Raw genomic sequence first — 10,943 nt, 5'->3', positions numbered from 1 at the left:
TTCTGTTTCTTCCTTCTTCCCTCTTTTCACCTTCCTTTTCTTCCTTCCTTCCTTCCTTTTTCACATTCATTGGCTCATTCCTTCTTTTTCTCCCTCCCTCCCTCCTTCCTTCCCTCCATTACTTTGACAAATTGGCAGGAGTTGCTGAAGGAAAAGGACCTTTTCTCCCCAATAGCCAGAAAGTCAGAGATGCTGAAGAGAAAGTATGTTGGACTCAGAAGCCAAAGGATCAAAGCATATTCTGCTTCTAACATCAAATACTTGTGTGACTTTTCTGAACTTCAGTTTCTTCATGGTCAAAGTGGAAATAATAACACCTGCTCCCTCCCTTCCAAGGATGTCAGGAGGAAGGCACATCAGAAACATCTATGCTCACTAATAGCCATCTACATTTGCCTCTTTGTACTCCCTACCATCTGCATGTGATTTTGTCTTCTTGGGTTGGGCAGAGCTGGTCTAAACCTTCCTCTGGATGACAGATCTACAAGTATTCTAAAGGGTTGTGTTCTCTTCTCCAGGCTAAGGGACCCCAGTTCCTTTAACTGGATTCCTGATCCTTCCTCTTCTGGTTGCCCTCTGCTGGGCACTCTCTAACCTGCCAACATCCTTCCTTAAACACTGTGGTCAGAATGAAGTACTCCAGCTGTGGTCTACCTTGGGCAGGGTTCTCACCTCCTTGTTTCTGGAAGTTATGCCTCCCTTAATGCTGCCCCAAGATTGCATTAGCCTTCAATTTTTTTTTTCCTTTTCTGGTACCAAATATGAGCTATGACTTCTCAGAAACTGGGGGACAAGGGTTAGGACACAAGGACGCAAGGCTCTCCAGTCCCTACTGGTGGAGCTGAATATTCATGGGAGGTTCAAGTACTGCAGATTGCCAGAAGCAGAGCAAACAAAAACCTTGCCTTCTAGACTTGACTGTAAATATTCCCTGGCTTACACTCTCTCCCTTCCTGGCAGACAAGCTGTCAATTTAATCTTCCTCAAGCATCAACCTGTGAGAACACAGGATCACAGATTTATACCTGGTGCCTAAATTAAAAAGAACTTTGAGGTACAAACCCCCCATTCTATAGATGAAAATATGGAGGTGCAGACAGGTCACACAGGTAGCAAGTAGAAGGATGTGGGTTCACAGGATCATAGATAAAATTGGAAGGGACCTTGGAGACTTTCTAGTACAACCTCTTCATTTTACAAGTGAGGAAACTGAGGCCAGGAGGTCAAGTGATTTCTTTGTTCCAGCTAACCCAGGTAGTTAGTGGCAGAGGTGAGATGTGACCTCAGATCTTGTGACTCTGTTTGGTGGGGGTCTCTCCTCTGTACCACCCTGCCTCTGGTGGTCCTTTGACTAATTCAGGGCTCTGGCTGCCTTGACTCCAAATTGTTCAATGGCCTCTTTCCCTACTGAATTTTGTTCCAGACTCGTTAGGCTGACTCACAGCCATCTCCAACCTGCTACTTCCCTGACTGTCCCAACATTATTTTATACAACTTCCAAGTCTGAAGATGACCAGTGTTGGGGAGTGACTGGTGGGCTGGACTTGGAGTCAGGAAGTCCTGAGTTCTAATCCTGACACTAGCTCATACTGTGTGGGAAGTCACTTGACCTCTCTGAACCTCAATTTCCTCATCTGTAAAATGGGTATAATACCTGTAGGAACTTCCTCACAGAGTTTTAGCGCAGATCAAATTAGATAAGGTTTGTGAAGTGCTTTGTAATCTTTAAAATGTTGTAGAAATGTAAGTTATTGTGATTATTATTGCCTTGCAATCAAACTGCATCACTCATATACTTCATAATTTGCAGCTGAACTACAGTTTTTTTTAATTTGAAATTTTATAGCCATCAATAGGCAAACATAGTCAACAAAACACTTAAATCAGGTGGAAAATTTTGATTGCCTAGCCTTTACTTACATACCTGGCCTTTAGTGGCAGAATGAGAGAGTGACCAAATGAGAGAATGAGAGTGACCAACAGTAGATTAGCAAAGATAACATTTTTATTCTGTGTCCCCTTCTAGATATGTCTGAAGTTAACTGTGCTGACTTTTTTTTTTTAATTTTCATAGAGTTGGAGCAGATGTAGAAGCAGATTTCATTCTGCTTATTTCATTCTCCACCACCCTGCACTGATGGTTCCTAATAACCTGGAGTGCTCCTTAATTATCATTCTTATTGGCGCCATGATATTTTATTACATTAAAGTACTATCTTTATTCAATGATTTTCCATTTATTTGGTATATAGGTTGTTTCTGTTTTTTTCTTCTACTATGAATACAGTGGTTATAAATATTTTTGTATAAATATATCCTCTCCTCCCTCCCTTTTAATGATGCTTTCGGGACCATCACCAGGTTAAAGGGTATGATCAGTTAAGTAAATGAAGGACAGCTGGTTTGTTGGTTGAGTTCTGTGGCTCATTTTAAATGGCCTTGCAAAATGTTTGTACTAGTATTTAATCCCAGAAGCAGTACATTAGAGTGGCTGTTTTCTTTCAGTCCCACCAACACCAAATTTATCATTTATCAGTACTTTTGCCATCCCGGTGGGAAAGATATTGCTTCAAGTAAGGAGATAGCTTACTGTTGCTTCGGTTTGTACTTAGCAGTTTCTATTTCCTTTTTCTGCTCATCTCTGACTACTTCTTACCTCAGGAGTCTGTATTCTCAATCTGATAGCTATGTGCCAGTGCCTCCTCAATTCTGGATGTCAGACCTTTATCTGACATATTTACTTCCAATATGTTTCTCAGTATGATCCTTTTCTTTTCATTTTAAAGCAAGTGTTTTTAGTTGGGCCAAATTCCTTTCCTCTTCACATTCTGAAACCTATTGATTTTATTTCCACTTATTTCTTTTATTTACTTGATAAAGTCTTCTTTCCTCTCCAGAATTGAGACAAAGAATTCTCCTTTTCCTAATAGTCATTTTATTATACCCATATTTGGCTGTATAGTGAAATGATTTTTATTGAATAGTGATTCCATTATTCAGCATTTATCAAAGTATGGATGGATCAAATGATCGATCTGTGTGTGTGCGTGTGTGAGAGAGAGAGAGAGAGAGAGAGAGAGAGAGAGAGAGAGAGAGAGAGAATATGCCTGAGTATCAGTGAAATCAGGGGATGGAAAAAGAGAGAAGCAAGGCCTAGTGGAAAAAGGGTCAGTTTTGGAGTTAGAGGTTAGGTTCCTCTCTTGGAACTACATACTGGCTGTGTGACCCTGGGCAAACCAGTTAACTTCTTAGTCCTTCAAATTTTCTAAGAAGCTAAAATACTGTTGAGTTGTTGACCTGCACTCATGGAAGGAGTTCCCTAAGAACTTGATAATTGATAAACTTGATAAAATTACAGGTATAGTCCAAACTAAAAAAAAAATTGTATATGTTGGGTACTATTTCTGAGTTGTTTAATATATTCTACTGATCTTTACTTTTTTCAGGTTTTAAACAATTTTATTATCATTAGCATTTTTATTATTTAATTACGTATTATTGATGTTATCATTCTTATTTATAATTTTGAAATGATGGTGTAGTAGAAGTCAGTCAATAAGCACTTCTTAAGCACCTACTATACGCTAGGTATAGGCACAGGTGCTGGGCATACAAAGAAAGATAGAAAGAGAGCCCCTGCTCTCAGGGAGCTCACTATCTAATGAGGAAGCCAACCCACAAACAACTATTCACAAACAAAGCATATGAAGGATCAATTGGAAATGACCCACAGAGCGAAGTTGCTGTTCTGGCTGATCTAAAGGGGATCATGATTAGGAGTCAGAGAACCTGGGTTTGGATCCAGCTGGGCCACTTCAGACTTGTGTAGTTCTGGGCAAATCACTTCCCTGTTCTGGGCCTCAGTTTCCTGACTTGTAAAATAGAGGTGTTGGATTAAATAAACTCTAGGGTCCCTTCCAACTTGACCAACTCTTAACTATGATCTATGATATCTGGTAACACTAGTCCCTCTTTCATTGTTTTTCATTTTCTTATCTATTTTTCTCCATGAATTTTATAGTGACTATCTAAGTCAATGATATTTTCTATTGGCATTTCAATGGTCATTGCATTAAATCTGTAAGTTAATTTGGGAAATATTGACATCAACCTATTACGCTCCACCTAACAACGAGTGGGAGATAGTCCTCCGTTCTTTCACTTCTTGTGGGGTCATAAGCTCATAGGTTTAAGGTGATGGGGACCTCAGAGGCCAACTAGTTCAACACCCCCATTTTACAGGGGAGAAAACAGAGGCCCAGAGAAAGTAACCCCTGTGAAGTTGGTTTGAATGGGTCACTTTCTTCCAGAAAGTGAAGGCCCAAATAGGTGCCGTATTTTGTCATTATTACAAAAGATGTTTCTCTCTTTCCACCTCCACTGGTTCTTGATGTTAGTGAACGCAAGTGCACATCATTTTTGTGAGTTTCTCTTGTGGCCTGTTACTTCACTAAGGTCACTTATTACCTCCACCAGGGCTTTGGACTTTGCCTTTAGGGCTGTCTGGGGGTTTGGTTTTTGGTTGTTGCTGACTGTCTTCGGTTTTCCAAGTATCCATTTGAGTTGTCTATAAACAAAGAAGTTTTTGTTTCTCCATTGCTGATTCTTATGCCTTTTTTTTTCTGGGCTTATTAGTCTTCCTAAGATTTCTAAAAGTGTCTTAAGTGATAGTGAGGAGAATAGACAACCTTTTAACCTTTCTTAAAATTAGAATCCTTTAGGTGTTTCTCCATTGTATATAATATGAGTTGGAGAATTGATATATACCTCTTAGTCATATTCTCTAGAGAGCTTTCTATATCTATACTTGTAAATAGTCTTAACCTAAATGGATGCTATATTTTATTGGAAGCTTTCTCTGCATGTAATAATTCAATCATGTCATTTTTCTTTTTTATGTTATTGATAAGATCTATGGTATTGATCATTTCCCTGAAATCAAATGACTCTTTCTTTTGCTGTGTAAATCATCCATGGTCATAATGGATTTTTTCCCTTGTCTTTTATTTCTGTATGTCTTATTTGGAATTTTTGCATACATATGATTCTTTGCACCGACTTGATTTTCTTTCCAACTTTTGTTCCCATTCAGTTTGGAGGCCATCACCAGATTGGTTCCACAGAAAGTACTGAGACCCTCCTTGATTTTTCTATTTTGAAGCAACTATACAATATCAGGTTGATGTACTAGTTGAATCTAGCCATGAATCTGTTTCACACCACTGACTTTTTACAAAGCCGCTCCTTTATGCTAGGTCAGACTTCACCTCTTACCATGGATTTATTTTATGTCCCCATTTGGTTTTGTTAGTTTGGGGAGAGAGCTAGTCATTTCTTTTGGATTCCTAAATTGATTAGCATATAGCTGGGGGTAGCAATAATCTTGGATCATTTTCTTGACTTATGTTGTCCTTGTGCTGATGCCTCCTTTCTCATTTCCAATTTTGGTGCTCTGGGTTTGGGCTCTTCTTTTGTGATTAGACTTGCTAATTGGTTAGCAACTTAATTAGTCTTTTAAAAACAGTTCTTGGTTTATTTATCATTCCCATTCTTTTCTGTTTTGTATTTATCTGTGCTCTGATCTCTGTAATTTCTCTCTGGTTTTTATTGGTTTCTTACTTTTTTCAGTTCTTTTTTCCAAAGGGTTAGATTCAGTTCACTAACCTTCTCTTTCTTATTCATATTGGCCTTAAAAGGCGCACATTTGTTTCTGAGTACTCCAGTGGCAGAATTCCAACAATTTTGACAAGTAATATCTGCGTTGTTATCATCCTTTATGTAATCTGTTACCTTTAAAATTTTTTTTCTTTCATTCGTCCTAAGATCATAGGTTTAGGGCTAGGAGGGACCATAAAGGTCAATCTAATTCAACTATTTTTTTTAATTTTAATTAATCAATTTTTAGTTTTCAACATTCACTTTTATACGATTTTGAGTTCTAAAATTTTCTGCCTCCCTCCCCTCCACTTTCCCCAAGATGGCATGTAATCTGATATAGGCTATACATGTACAATCATATTAAACATATTTACACATTAATCATGTTGTAAAGAAGAATCAGAACCAAAGGGAAAAAACCATAAGAAAGGGAAAAAAGAGAGAAAATAGTATGTTTTGGTCTGCATTCAGTCTCCATAGATCTTTCTCTGGATATGGATAGCATTTTCCATCTTTAATCTTTTGGAATTGTCTTAGATCATTGCATTACTGAGAAGAGCTAAGTCCATCAAAGCTGGTCATCACTCAATGTTGTTGTACTGTGTACGGTGTTCTCTTGGTTCTGCTCACTTCACTCAGCCTCAGTTCATGTAAGTCTTTCCAAGTTTTTCTGAAATCCACCTGCTCGTCGTTTACTATTGTTCCATAAGGAATGATGAGCAGGCAGATTTCATAAAACTTGGAAAGACTTACATGAACTGAGGCTGAGTGAAGTGAGAACAACTGGAACATTGTACACAGGAACGACAACATTCAACTATTTCTTTTTGCACATGTTAGATTTGAACTGGCCAAGGGCGAAAGAGAAGTTAGACGTGAGCCAAGCCTGGATGAGGACAGCCACTGACCCTCCAGCAGTGGGACCCACTTCATCAGGGACCCAGGGAAGTTCCATGGAGAGATCTGCTTCTTCTCCAACCTCCCCTCCCTGTGTCTGTTCATTCACAGCCATTAGAATGTATGCTGCTCGCTCATTTAGGCAAACACTTCCAACAATTTGGAATTTGGCCTCAGCCACAAAGAGACCAGGGGTTAGCTAGAGAAGAATGTAAGTGTAAATTAAGGCAGAGAACTGAACCTCTGTTTCAATGGTAGGATCCCCAGGCACTTAACAAATACCTATTAAATTGATTGAATTGAATTTTGGCATCGACAGTGTGGTTTTATTCAGCCCATTGTGCATTGTTGATTTTGAAGGTCCTTTGAAAAGTTTGAAAAAATGTTTTGAAAGATTTTTACACCAAGGGCATCAATAGCAGAATTTGGCTGATGGAAGTGTTTTTTCCTTCCTTTTTTTTTTTTTTTTTTTGCACCATCCTGGATGTATGAGGAATCATTTTAGAGAAAACTGCTTTCAGCATGGTGTGCCTGCAAACAGTCCACATTAATAATGCAGCAGCAAGGCTTTGAACATCACCTGACACACTGATCTTATTGAGTCTGGATACACTGAATAATTAATATTCCAACAATACAAGAAGGTGCATTTTATTATTAGAAGACACCAACAATTTTGAGCTTCACAGACATACACTCCATGTTGGAATCACAACCCAAAAGAAGACCAAATGATTTTTCTCAAGGAAGGAAAAATTTGCCCACAGGAGATGAACAAAAAACACAGGCTTTTTATCCAAAGCATTGGGATTATATGAAAAATTTCCTGACTCCACCTGCAGGAACTTTATGATTACTGGAAACCATCTGATGGAGTATCCTTGTTTTGTCTCAAACATGGAGAAAAATCGATCTTTAGAGGAGTCAAGGGTTTTGTTCGTGATAAGTTATTTTGCCTTTGGTTGATGACTACAAGCTTGCTCATCAGCCCCATGTGGAAACCAAAAGGGCCTCTTCACAGATGATTTGAAGGTTTTCAAAGGGGGTCCCAATGCCTGAGGGAGTTTCAGTTAAGATAGGAGATTGATCTGGAATGGACCTCCAAGGGCACCAAACTAATGATTATGAAGAAACTGTGAACTCAAGAGGTGTGCAGGGTCATATAGGTAGGACTTAGCAGAGCCAGAATTTGAACCTCGATTCTAAAGAGAGTTGGATGTGGATTCAGAAAGCTGCAGTTTGAATCCCTGCTTGGCTTGTGGATTGGGCAATTGATGAACAAACATTAACCACCTACTATGTGTTAGATAGAGTAGTGACAAGGCCTTGGCAAATCACCTCACCTTACCTCCCTTTCTGATTTCACAAGGGTGTAAAGTCTGTGGTGCTCAGAAGTGACAGTGTCTCTTAGCAACATAACGTGTCCTTTGGTCTTGTTGGGATTTTAAGTATTTAGTGTGTAGAGAAGGTGTAATGAGTGGGATGGATGACCTCTGGCATCCCTTCTAGGTCTAAGCTGGTGATCCTGCAATCCTATCACTTTATATCTTGCATCCCTTCCATCACCCAGGACTGCCTCTTTGTTTCAGCATTTATTCAAAATGATTTATTTCAGGACCACGAGCAAGAACATTTCTAACTTGACTCCCCAGAACTGAAGGAATGTGATGGCAATGAGCCTATAATTAGAGGTATGTCATCATCATCCACATCCCTGTGTGGACAGAACACTACAATGCTTGCAGAGCACTTTACCCGGATCATCAGAGGAGGTAGCTGGGTGGTACAGTGGTTAGAGCTCAGGTCTGGGGGACAAGAAGATTTGAACTCAGTTCTTCCTCGTCCATTGCCCTACACTATTGTCAATGGGTTTTAAAGGCCAAATAGAAGAGTTTATCCTTTGCCTTAGAGGTGATGGGGAACCACCGAAACTGCTTGAACAAAGAAATGGCATAGTTGTTTGTCATATAGGAAGAACAATTGGGCGTAAGTGTGGAAGTGTGTAAATCATGTAAACCTGTGCTCTAGGACAGTGAATGGAAAGGGCCTTAGCAGTAGCAGAATCACTATATCTATTTTATTTTGTTTTTTCCAAATGCAAAGAAATCTTTATTTGACTCCCAGCCACTGAAGGGCACCATTTCTGACCCCTCCCAGCCACAACACACTTTAGTACAATCTGTTTGTGTTCTTGTCTGGGAGACCCACCCCAGCCCTCCCTGAGGAGTCCCGAGTGGTTTTTGGCTGGGGGTTAAGGGAGTAGCCCTAGCTTGGAGAGAATGCACTGTCCCAGACAGGAGCTGCTGGAGATCACTGTCCTGTCCCCCTCCTGCCCCTACCTTCCCAGGTGCAGTGATCACGGGGGAAGAGGGAAGAGTTTCTAAGTTGTGCTAATGGTGGGGGGAGTTCTGTCTGTCTGTCTGGAGGGTTCAGACAGACAGGGACAGCTTCTGCTTCACCTCCATCCCCCACCTCCTCTCTCCTCAGCAACTCTGGGATGGTCAGCTTCTCCAAACTTTACTTACAGCAGGAGGGAGGAAATCGAGGCCCAGCTGGGGTCAGACCCTCACTGCATGCCTGGCTCTGGGTCCTGGCCCTCTCACTGCTCAAAATGGTCCAGTGGGTCGTGCTTGCCACAGGACTGCGGGTGTCAAGCCTTCCTGCTGTTTCTGGAGCTGGACTGGTGTATCTTGGCACGTCTGAGAAGATGAGGCCAAGCTGGGGCCTCTATCACCTGTTTTCTGGACTGCCTCCACCAGGCCCTCTCCTGCTCCTCCTTCCATCGCCCTTGGCTCAGGATGTGATGGCCCAGCCAGGAGATGGGGTGGTCTTGCTTTTCCAGTAATTCACATCCTTCACAGAAGGATAAGCCGAGCTGCCGTCACTCCTGCTGTGTTGCCCGACTGCAGGTCATGGCCTCAGTGAGGAAAGGCTGGTTCTCGACCACCGCCTGCCGCTGGCCTTCTCTGGTGGCATTGCACACTGCAAACACGTCCTTGCTGTCCACCTGGATGGACATGATGCCGTAGCCAGCGCCTCTGGCCGAGCTGCGGTCACCCGATACTTCTCCAAGGTGGGGGTGGAGACAGCATAGCCATCGTTACAGCAGAAGAAGATGATGGGGCACTCCAAGGTGGCAGCAAAGTTGAAGCCAGCATGGGCATTGCCCTCTCTGACTCGCCCCGGCCCAAAGTAGCAGATCTCCGCTTGGATGGTAGTGGCCCTCTTGGCTGCGTAGGCTGCTCCAACCGCGGGATGGATCTGCATGGCCACGGGGGAGGAGATGGTGACCAAGCTCCTTTCCTTGCAGCCATAGCAGATGGGCATCTGGCGCCCCTTGCTGGGGTCGCTCGAGGTGCCTTAGCACTGGGACGTGAACAGCTCCAGGGGGTAGCCTCGGTACATCAGCACCCCCGCCTCCCGGTGCTGCGCAAGCACCAGGTTAGAGTCATCCAGGGCGGCTGCACTGCCCTCGTGGGTGCCCTCCTCCCCACAGTCGGTCACGTAGAAGGAGATCCGGCCCTGCCTCTGACGCTTGTGCAGGAGTTGGGCCGCGGTGCTGAGAAGGGCCATGCTTCTGCACAGCTTGAGGGCCACCTCCTGCGGCAGCCGGGATGGGGGGTCCCCGCTGGCACTGATGGTCTGTCCCTGGCCATCCATCTCCGGGTAGACGGGGATGCCAGAAAGGACGTCGGGTCTAATGAAGTCGAGCCAATCCACGAACTCGGCAGAGGCACCGGGGAACTGGGGTTCTTCATCCGGGGATGAGGAATCTCCCTGATGCCTTCGGGCGGCGGATCCCGCCAACCCCGAGGCCCAGGCGGGCCCAGGCCAGGCCCCCTCTCAGGGCCCAGGCTCGGGTGGCTGCCATTGAGGCCGGAGCCGTTATCTGTCTCTGGTTCCGCGGCTGTTGGCCAGGTTCTCTCCCGGCCCTGCCCGCGAGTCCACTGCCAGCAAAGGTGCCCATGCCCACGGCCCCACGTGAGCCAGCGCCTCCTCCCGCCGCCAAACCCCCGCAGCCTATCCCCGGGCTCTGAGGTCTCCGAGGCGGCTGCCACCATATTCATTTTAAAAGGTAACTGAGTCTCAGTGCGCCTAAGTGACCTACCCAGATGCATCCAATAAAACAGTCAGTAATGCAGCCTGGGTCATCAGACTCCCAAGTGTGTGCACTTTGTGTCCTACCTCACTGACTCATGGAATGAGAAAAGCTGCTCTTCTCTCGTTCTATAAACACTGATTTTTTTCTTGGGTTGAGACCCCGATGGTAATGCAGCCAGAAGTCTACCCAATATTTTTTCTTCTACTTTGATCCATCTCATTCACAACTCTAGAATAAAATCTCTCTCTCTCTCTCTCTCTCTCTCTCTCTCTCTCTCTCTCTCTCT

General features: G+C 43.3%; 1 pseudogene; it reads right to left on the bottom strand.

Moving 5' to 3' along the window:
* Positions 1-9,154: 9,154 nt before the first annotated feature.
* Positions 9,155-10,943, bottom strand: part of LOC114040270 — a 33,825-nt pseudogene continuing 32,036 nt past the window's right edge.

Source organism: Vombatus ursinus, unplaced genomic scaffold (genome assembly GCF_900497805.2).
Source record: "Vombatus ursinus unplaced genomic scaffold, bare-nosed wombat genome assembly UNPS02012901.1, whole genome shotgun sequence".
NCBI lineage: Eukaryota > Metazoa > Chordata > Mammalia > Diprotodontia > Vombatidae > Vombatus > Vombatus ursinus.
Note: the sequence above shows the minus strand (reverse complement) of the source record. Positions and strands in the feature narration are given on the sequence as shown.